This window comes from Alligator sinensis, unplaced genomic scaffold, assembly GCF_000455745.1.
Source record: "Alligator sinensis unplaced genomic scaffold, ASM45574v1 scaffold1008_1, whole genome shotgun sequence".
In the NCBI taxonomy this organism is placed as follows: domain Eukaryota; kingdom Metazoa; phylum Chordata; order Crocodylia; family Alligatoridae; genus Alligator; species Alligator sinensis.
In genome coordinates, this window is record NW_005842013.1 from 736,886 (window position 1) to 745,349 (window position 8,464).

Sequence of the window (8,464 nt, forward strand, 5' to 3'; positions counted from 1 at the left end):
GGGACTCATGGTAGAGGTGGTATTTTTTTATTAGACCAACTAGATTTTTGCAACAGAATTTTTTTCTGTTGCAAAAATCTAGCTGGTCTAATAAAAGAGATCGCCTCTACCACAAGTCCGAACTGTTCTGTTGCACTTTAAATGTGCAGCTCCTGGACGCTTCCCCTCTGCCGGCTGGTCTCAGCCAAGCATGCTCAATGGTTTGGCCCCAGGGGCCAGATCTGGGCCACAGGCTGGAGGCTGCACACCCCTGGTCCAGTCTTTGGGTTGACAGGGATTAAAGGCCCTGGGCGGATTCATTAAACTTAAAAGTACCATGTGTAGCAAACTAGGGATGAAGCTGAACTAGGTGGGACTGGGATCTGGCCCACCCAGGCACTTGCAACACATATGTCCTCTGAGACAGAGCTGGAGCAGCTAGAAAAGGAAGACATCCGTCTTGCTGACATTATGGGCAGCTGCTGCCACAGCTGTAAGAGCAGAGGCTTTGCTGGCAAAAGGCTACTCCTGTGGCAGAGCTGTGTCTACACTAGGAGGCTTGCTGGCAGGGCTACGCCAGCTATGAGGGGTGATGTCTCACACGCTGAGCTATACCGGCAGATCATTGCAATGAACATTAAGCCCCTAGGTCCCCAGTGCAGGTTTCTGAAGGGGCTGCATGCATAATACCTGTGGTTAAACCATCTGCAGATGCAGGGATTTAAAGACTCTGAGCAACAGCGGGATTAGCCATGTCCACGCTGCGTCATCCTGTCTAGCGTCTAGCCGCCTTGCACAGAAAGCCGCCTGAACTCTTCCAGGAAAGGCTGAGATCGTGAGTCATCGCCACCACAGCGTTGGCTCGATTTCTTTCGAAATTCAGAAGAACTCCTCAAACGCTGGGTTGGGTGTGAGCTCAGCCCAGCCCTGGATGAGGAGGGGATAAGGATGCATTTGGAGGTGATCTAGCCTGGCACAGAGGGGACGTGCTCTGAAAACCAGCTTTTTCTACAATTAAACCCTGCTTGTCACGCCAAGATTGAGTGCTGGCCCCGGTGGACCTGCTCCGGACAGACTGTTTCCATGCACTCCAACCTATGCAGACGCTGGATACTGAGCAAACAGGTCCTTGCACTCTGTTTAAAGGGTGGCCGAGTCCTAAGATGATCTCAGAGCTGTTTGCAAGGGGAACATGCAGGGCTCAGAAGGAGACATCCAGGCTTCAGTGCCGTTGCCCTGCAATGAGGACCCTCTGGAGACACAGAGACCAGGAGAGGGTCTAGTTTTGCCAGGGACACCCCAACACTGCTGCTGATCTGGAGGACTGGGAATGCGGGTCTCTGATCTCTAGAGGCGCTATCCTGTGGAAGTGAAGACCCCCTGGTTATTTAAAGGACTTCTGTAAATTAAGAAGGGAATGATGCAGCAAAATGATTCTTATGGGACTGAGGTTATCCAGAGCGTTACAGGATGCCCATAAAATCGTGTTTATCCAGTGGGGGATTTTTCCCCTACTCTCTCTGAGATGCAGTTCAATAAAGCAGCAAATTCCCCATGTACAGTCCTGGGAAGAGGTAGCGGGTTTTTGGCTGAACTCAACAGCCCCTTGGCAAAAAGCATCTTCCTCATCAAGGCACCTGAGGTCCCTGTCACCATGGTCTCTTTTCTCTCTGTCTTCGATGAGCACATCTTTTTTTTTTCCCCGATGTTTTTTTTCCAGTAAGACCTTTCCAAATAAGCAACCCCCAACCTTGGAGAGGTGGGGAGTGATCAGGAGGCTGCTGTAGACAGCTGCACTGGGCTTTTGTCCAAGTGGCGCTGAAATACCGATGCGGTGAGGACTTGTTGGGGGCAAGACGAAGGTCACCCAAATGAGAACCTGCAAACCTATGTGCTAGCCCCTAGTTCGAGCTAACAAACCAGCTTCCTCCACTGTGGTCAGACACAGCAAATAGTGTTTGCAAACATGTACTGACCCTTGTGAGGTGGTGCTGGATATGGTGCGTGCAAGACTCATCTCAAAAGGACAGCAGTGTGCAAGCAATTGCAAATCAATGCTCCGAATGAAAGCAGTGGACGTGTTGGCGTGCCTGTGAACTCTACCACTGGTTACTAGAAGCTGGGCTCACGCCCTGATCCACTGTATGGGAACGACCAGTGCAGAGCCCTTGTGCCCACAGATGCGGCTGTCTCCTTCCTGCGGCGGAGGCGTTATCTCGCTGCGCTACTACACTGCTGTCCCTGATCCCCACGCTAGAAGGAAGTTAGGACTTGCCTGTGCGTGTGGGAGTTTTTCCTGGAAGTGTTCCAGTAGCTCGTTTGAAGTCCATGCATATTGCAGCTAGGAAAAATGAAACCATGAAAAAAAAATCCCTAGCTTGCATGGTACCATATCTTCTAGCATACGACATGTCCCAAATAAGATCCACACCTTGTTTTTGAAAGGCAGAACGAAGGAAGAAAGATCTTTCCTCGAAAATGCTGGTAAATAGCAGTAAGTAACCAAGTAGCAGCAGGGAGGCAGGGAGCCCAGCATGGGTTGCAGCCTTACTTTTACTTTCCTCCAGCAAATGCTTCCACAGCAGAACCAGCTATTACCATATTTCCTTGCTTATAATGTGCACCGCAGTTTTCACCAGCTGATTTGGGGGGAAAAAGGTGTGCATTATACGTGAGAAGATTTAGTAATTAAACATGACTCCTCTACTATAATTAAACATGACTCCTCTACTACTTTGGAGTGAGATCAGGGTTATCTGTTAGCCCAAATTAGCCAAGTAACTACATTACCAAACCATTAGCCTTCCCCCGAAGCTGTCTGGCGCCTCAAGAGCCTGAGACAATTCTAGTTCAACCAAGGTGAGGCAGCTGCAATGGCGAGTGCAGAAAGCATCTCCACTCATCACCTGCGTGGTATCTTTCTGGGTCAATGTGTAGCCCTGTTTTACATTCAGTTGCTTTCTCCTATCAAGGAACTGCTGCTTCTTCTCAAGTCCTCGCACCACTCCTCGCTGCCCCTTTGCACAGGGTGTAGCTCACTTGGGACGCTCATTGCAAAAGAACTGGCATCCTAAAAGGCGTGGCATTGACTGGTTCCCAACTGGGATTGCAGAGGCTAGAACCATTAAGGAAATCCTACTTTTGCATGGCATTGCTTGGGTGGCCAACACCAGAGCACAGTCAATGGAGGTAGTGCCATCTCTACAGAGGCTGAGCAGTGCAGAGTGCTCAGGTGGTGGATGCCAGCTTTCCAGCCCATTGGCACCTTCATCTGCTCACTCATCCTGCCTGCAGGTGCTGGAGTTATTACTTGCAATGGCCCATTTCATTTCCCCAAGACATTGGCTTTCAACTGTTTTAGACTCAAGGTCCCCCTTGGAAAATGCCAGCTCTTAGATTGCACTTGTTTATGGACTGTGGAAAAGAATTACTAGAGTAATTCTTCTGTTGCAAAGAACTCAGCAAGACCAGAACAGATCAGAATAGTTTTGACATGTTGGATTCTTATTTTAAACGTCTGGGGTTATCTTGTGACTCATCTGTAGGTGCTTGCACACCCAATAGTGCTAATATTGTGCAGAAACCCCTGGCGTTCTTACAAGATCTCATGGCACCCTGTGGAGTCTTAGCACCCTGGTTAAAAATCCCTGCTACAAGCAAATGCAGCAGCATGTGCGCTATTCTGCTAGCATTTCTTTTGTGTGCATCATAGGACTCAATGCTTTCGGAGGAGCAGGAGCCGTATTCTTTTTGCACCACAGCTGTGACATTCAGGATGGCCTTGGTATACGGCATAGTCACAACCAAGTCTGTTCTAGGTGGCCCTGGATTTGCTACCATATGGCCAACTAATGAAAACAGTTGCACGTTCACATAAGGCCTTTCATCTCTAAGGATCTCAGAGCACTTTAAACAAACTATGTAAAGAATCACTTCACCCACCACAGCCTGGGTGAAACACAACAGCTGTTTAACAGCAAACAGCAGCTCTGCAGAACAGGGATGTGCAAGAAGTACAGAATAAGTTTGGATGGAGTTGAGCCAGCAGGATGAATGGATGTAGACTGGATGCAGCTGGCCTGAAAAATCGGGAGTACCCCCCCGCCCCATGCAATCCCTACTGTGGGATTTTAATGATGAATCAGGGGATTGTAAGGGGTGAGCATCTAGAAACATAGGAGTGGAAAGGGTGTCGAGTCCCATGCTATCATGAGTACTATGTCCCATGCTTCAGGGCTTCTGCTGGTCAACTAGAGAGACCAGGAAGAACCTGCCAATACGTAGAGCCCTTTAAAGCACCTGCCTGAAGGGTCTCGCTCCTATGTTCAGGGAGTCCAACTGATCACTAAGTGTGGGGGCAGGTAGGAGTTTTCCTCTAGGTCAGACTGGCAAGGACTGCTGGGAGGTGTGCCTTCCTTGGTACTATGAAGCATGGTGCTGTTAAGATCATCTGAGCATATGCAACTTAAATCCTCTGCCTCTGCAGCAGACAAGGCATTTGTGGTGGCCTTGTCTCTCCTGCTCTTCACCTGGGGCCCATTGGAAGTGGTTTTTAATAGGACAGTTCTGGCTAGGGTCTGGAAGGGACCCTGTGGGCACATGATTTCCTATAAACACAGGGGCCTGCCCTCAGTCAGGCCCAAAGCCCACAGAAACCTTCAGAGACCTTTCAGTGCTCCTTCACCAGTCAGATGCCAACCAGGTGACTGATAACTGATAATTAAGCTGGAGGCAATGCCATATAACAGGCAGAACTGTACCTGAACTCGTAGCGAAGCGATGCAGTTCAAAGAGCAGGAAAAGGAGGGTTGTGCTTTCAGGCCCGGAGGTTAAAATTCCCAGCGCAGCCCCACTTCATTACCAGCAACCTGCTTTATGTACCGCTAATGAGGAAGCAATGGAGGGGTGGAGTAGGGAGCTTCTTCAGGCTGTGCTAGGCACTTGGGGAGTTTGTAAGACGCTGTTGGGTGCTTTCTGGAAGGCAATTCAAACCCTCACCTCCTTCACTAACAGAGGAGTCAGAGCTCCTGGACTGGCAGTCCTGGAGGAGGGAGAGGTTGCAGGGAGTCCCTGGCATGCAAGTGTGAGGCAGATAGTAACAGGTGGGAAGAGGCTGGGCAGTGCCATCAGCAGCAGTCCAGGCTGCAGGGCACTTGCTGGGCCGCACGAGGACTTGGGAGACCTGTAGTCTAGGTCTAGCTCTGCTACTGATGTAGTGCATGCCCTCTGGCAAGTCACTTAGCTCCTATCTTCAATCCCACCCTTTGCACCATAGATAGGAAGGCAGGGTCTGGGTGTAGGCACAACACCAAAGGATCACATACCGAGGTGTAGGCAGTCTGACTGATGATTTACACACCTCATTAGCCAAAGGCCTTCTACTGCTGCCCCGTGAGTGGCCTGGGGCTCCTGGGCTCTGGTTGCATGCTCCTGCATATATAAAGCTTCCTTTTGGCTGGGGAGCCTGTTTGGAAAGTAATGTCCCAAGCAACCCACCTTCTACCAGGGAGAAGATGCGGCAGAGGTTTCCAGTGTGACCCAGCGAGGGACATTTGTGGCACAAATACGCTGGAAACGAATGGGCATCTCAGTTTGAAAGCACCTACCAGTGCTACAGATCATCCACGCTGTCGGACACATGCAGCACAGAGCACAAGCCTGCACGCTTACAGCTGACGGTCAGGGAAAGAAATGCCTCCTTTTGCCTGGGGCAAAGAGACAGCCCTTAAAGTAAGAGAGAAGTGGCTGCCCTGGTAGGAACGGAGCTATGCCTCCCCTTGGGGCCAACAGAGCAGCTAGCCCAGCCCTAGAAGTGATGATGACTCGGGTTGGGAAAAGTGACACCTCCAGCATTTGGGTCACAACTGCTTCTGCTGAACAGCTACTCATCCAGTGATCATGGTCATGGCATCTGGCCTGAGGTTTTCCTGTTATGCTCCAAAGATTGTAGCCACCTTGCTGCTCCATGCAAGTCTGTGCCCGTGACCCATGTCCCCAGCATCCACAGACGAACGTGGCATGGAAAGCAACTAAAATGCCAGCGCACCCATAGCCTATGAAACACCTGTTATTGGAAAAGCCTTCTCTATGGTATTTATATCATGCCTTGGTAGAGTAGCAGGTCCTCGGGGAAGGGACCTGGCCTGTACCAGCCTGCAAAACGTGGTATTAGAAACACAGAAGTTTGAGGCAGAATTGATCATCTCTTCTTTGAAGTTTAATAAACTGAAGTCATCCTATGCCCTTAAGTGTATCTGTGCCATGGTTAAAGCACTGTGTGACATTAGAGGTGGAAGTCTAGTAACAGATGTCTAATCAGAGGTGAGCAGTGTGCTTTTTGCTGAGAAGCCCGACCCCTGACTTATCCATTGCCACCTGCATAGGATGCTTTGATTCACATCTGATTCAGTGTTGTGCAGTGTATTCACAAGCAAATGGCCACAGCCATACCCCCAAAATAACACCCCACTAGCACAGTTCAGTTGCAGCCAAATTAGGTGGTGCTGCGGCCACCAGCAAGGACAGAAGACTAGGAGAAGGGGTTCAGGGGCAGGTCTAATAAAAGACAGAGGTTATGCATTGCAACTCCTAACTTTTAATGCAATCCAGGGCCCCAAGTTGGGGCAGAGCTGCTCTGTGAAGGACCTGGGGAGAGGCAGATACAGAGTCAGATATGCTGTATAGGGCACTGCCCAAAGTTGTGCAGCAAAGCATGGAGCTGCCTAGAGCTCATACCTCCAGGATGGATATGAGAAGAGCAAAAATCCCACCCAACCTACATAGACTATGGGAAAGAAAAAGCCCAAGGAAAAGCCCAAATGGGGACTACTGGACCGTCAACTCGATAGAGCTACAAATGCAACATGGCCCGTGAAGAAAAAAGCCAGTGTTTTTGTGGGCTAAAGAATCAGGTATCATAGCTTCGTGTTAAGAGTGGGGTGACTGCTTCTGAGATATACCATATTCCTTTATGGGCGATTTGTGAGCAGAAGACAGCTTTAAAAGCTGAAGGTATCAGAGAGAAGAGCAGGAAAAGGCATATCTGGGAAGAAGGAACGGATAAATGTCCAATTGCCGTGATGGGACCAGTAATGGGACAAGAAAAAGGTAGGTTCACCAGCAGGAAAGATTAAATGTGGTATGATTTCCCTGTAGGAGGAATCCGTCACTCGAGTTGTGTAAAGAAACTAGATCGGACAGCGTGCGCTTTACCGCTAATATTTCAATGGCTGTTCAGCTTCGCAAGATAAAGATCGGGGCTGGTGCTTGAAAGCTGCCTTGAGCACAGAGGATTTGTTTGTATTGCTTTTGTAACCTTCGCTTTACTTCTGCATAATTGCCAAGTGCTTAAATTAAACACTACCGGGCTTCTCATTCGGCAGGGGCAAAGCACTTCAGAACAAAACAAAACAGGATGTTTTTATCATTCACGCTTTTCTGAAGGACACCGAGCGGCACGCACCTCGGTTAAGCTTACCTCTTTGATGGTGATGCAGTTAGGGGCAACTGAGGCATATGAAGGCTGAGGCTGTGTCTATCTATACTAAAGCCAGGCGGTTACACACCCTCCCTGCAACGCCTGCTCACACATACACATCTCTTTGCTGGAAGCATTTTGCCTCCATGCCAGACGGTGTTTAGATGGCACTCACTTGCAGCAAAGCCGAGTGATGTTTCAGGGCGGAGGTGCTCAACATTTTTGCCCAGTGGACCGCATGCACAGTGGGCCAGATCCAGCTGGTGGTCCTGATCCAGCACCTGGGGTGGGTATGGCAGGGCCCCATTTGCCCATGCAGAGTAAGTGGGGGGCAGCCCTGAACCAGGTGTGGGGGGTGTAGCTTGCCTTGATCTACCCATGTTGGGGTGACCCAGCCTCAACCCAGATACATGGAGGGAAGGAGGCATAGCCCAGCTCTGACCCACCAAGCAGGGCTTGGGAATTGGGCCACTAGCCCCCTGCTACCAAATTTCCTGACCCATGGGGAGCCCTGCGGGACAGATATCATGGCTTTGCAATCTGGGTTTGGGCTGCGGGCCGGTGGTTGAACACCCGTGTCTCAAGCTCAGTCATTTTAGTGGTGCTGTGGACATAGGTCACGGGCACAGACAATCCTAGTGACTCCAGGATCTGGACTGGACTTGTTACTCCACCGTCCTTCCCCACTATGACCATCTCCCACTAGCAGGCTTGACCCCAAACTTGCTGAAGAGACTCCAGTGGACTCTGGAGCAGACCTTGGAGGGGGAAAATGCCCTCCGAATACCCTGCGGCTCTTTCTCTTGCACGTCCAAAAGCCAAAGCTTTCCTTCCAGTGCCATCACATTGAAACAAAGCATTTCATCCTCCCTTCCAGCCAGAGCTTTAAGTGCCGTAGTGGGGCAGACACTGCCTTGAGCAGATAGGTGCCATCTCATTGACTTTGGCACCATCGGGGACAGCACAAGCAAGCACCGGTTTCAAACCCCACCTGGGGTGGAGCGAGGT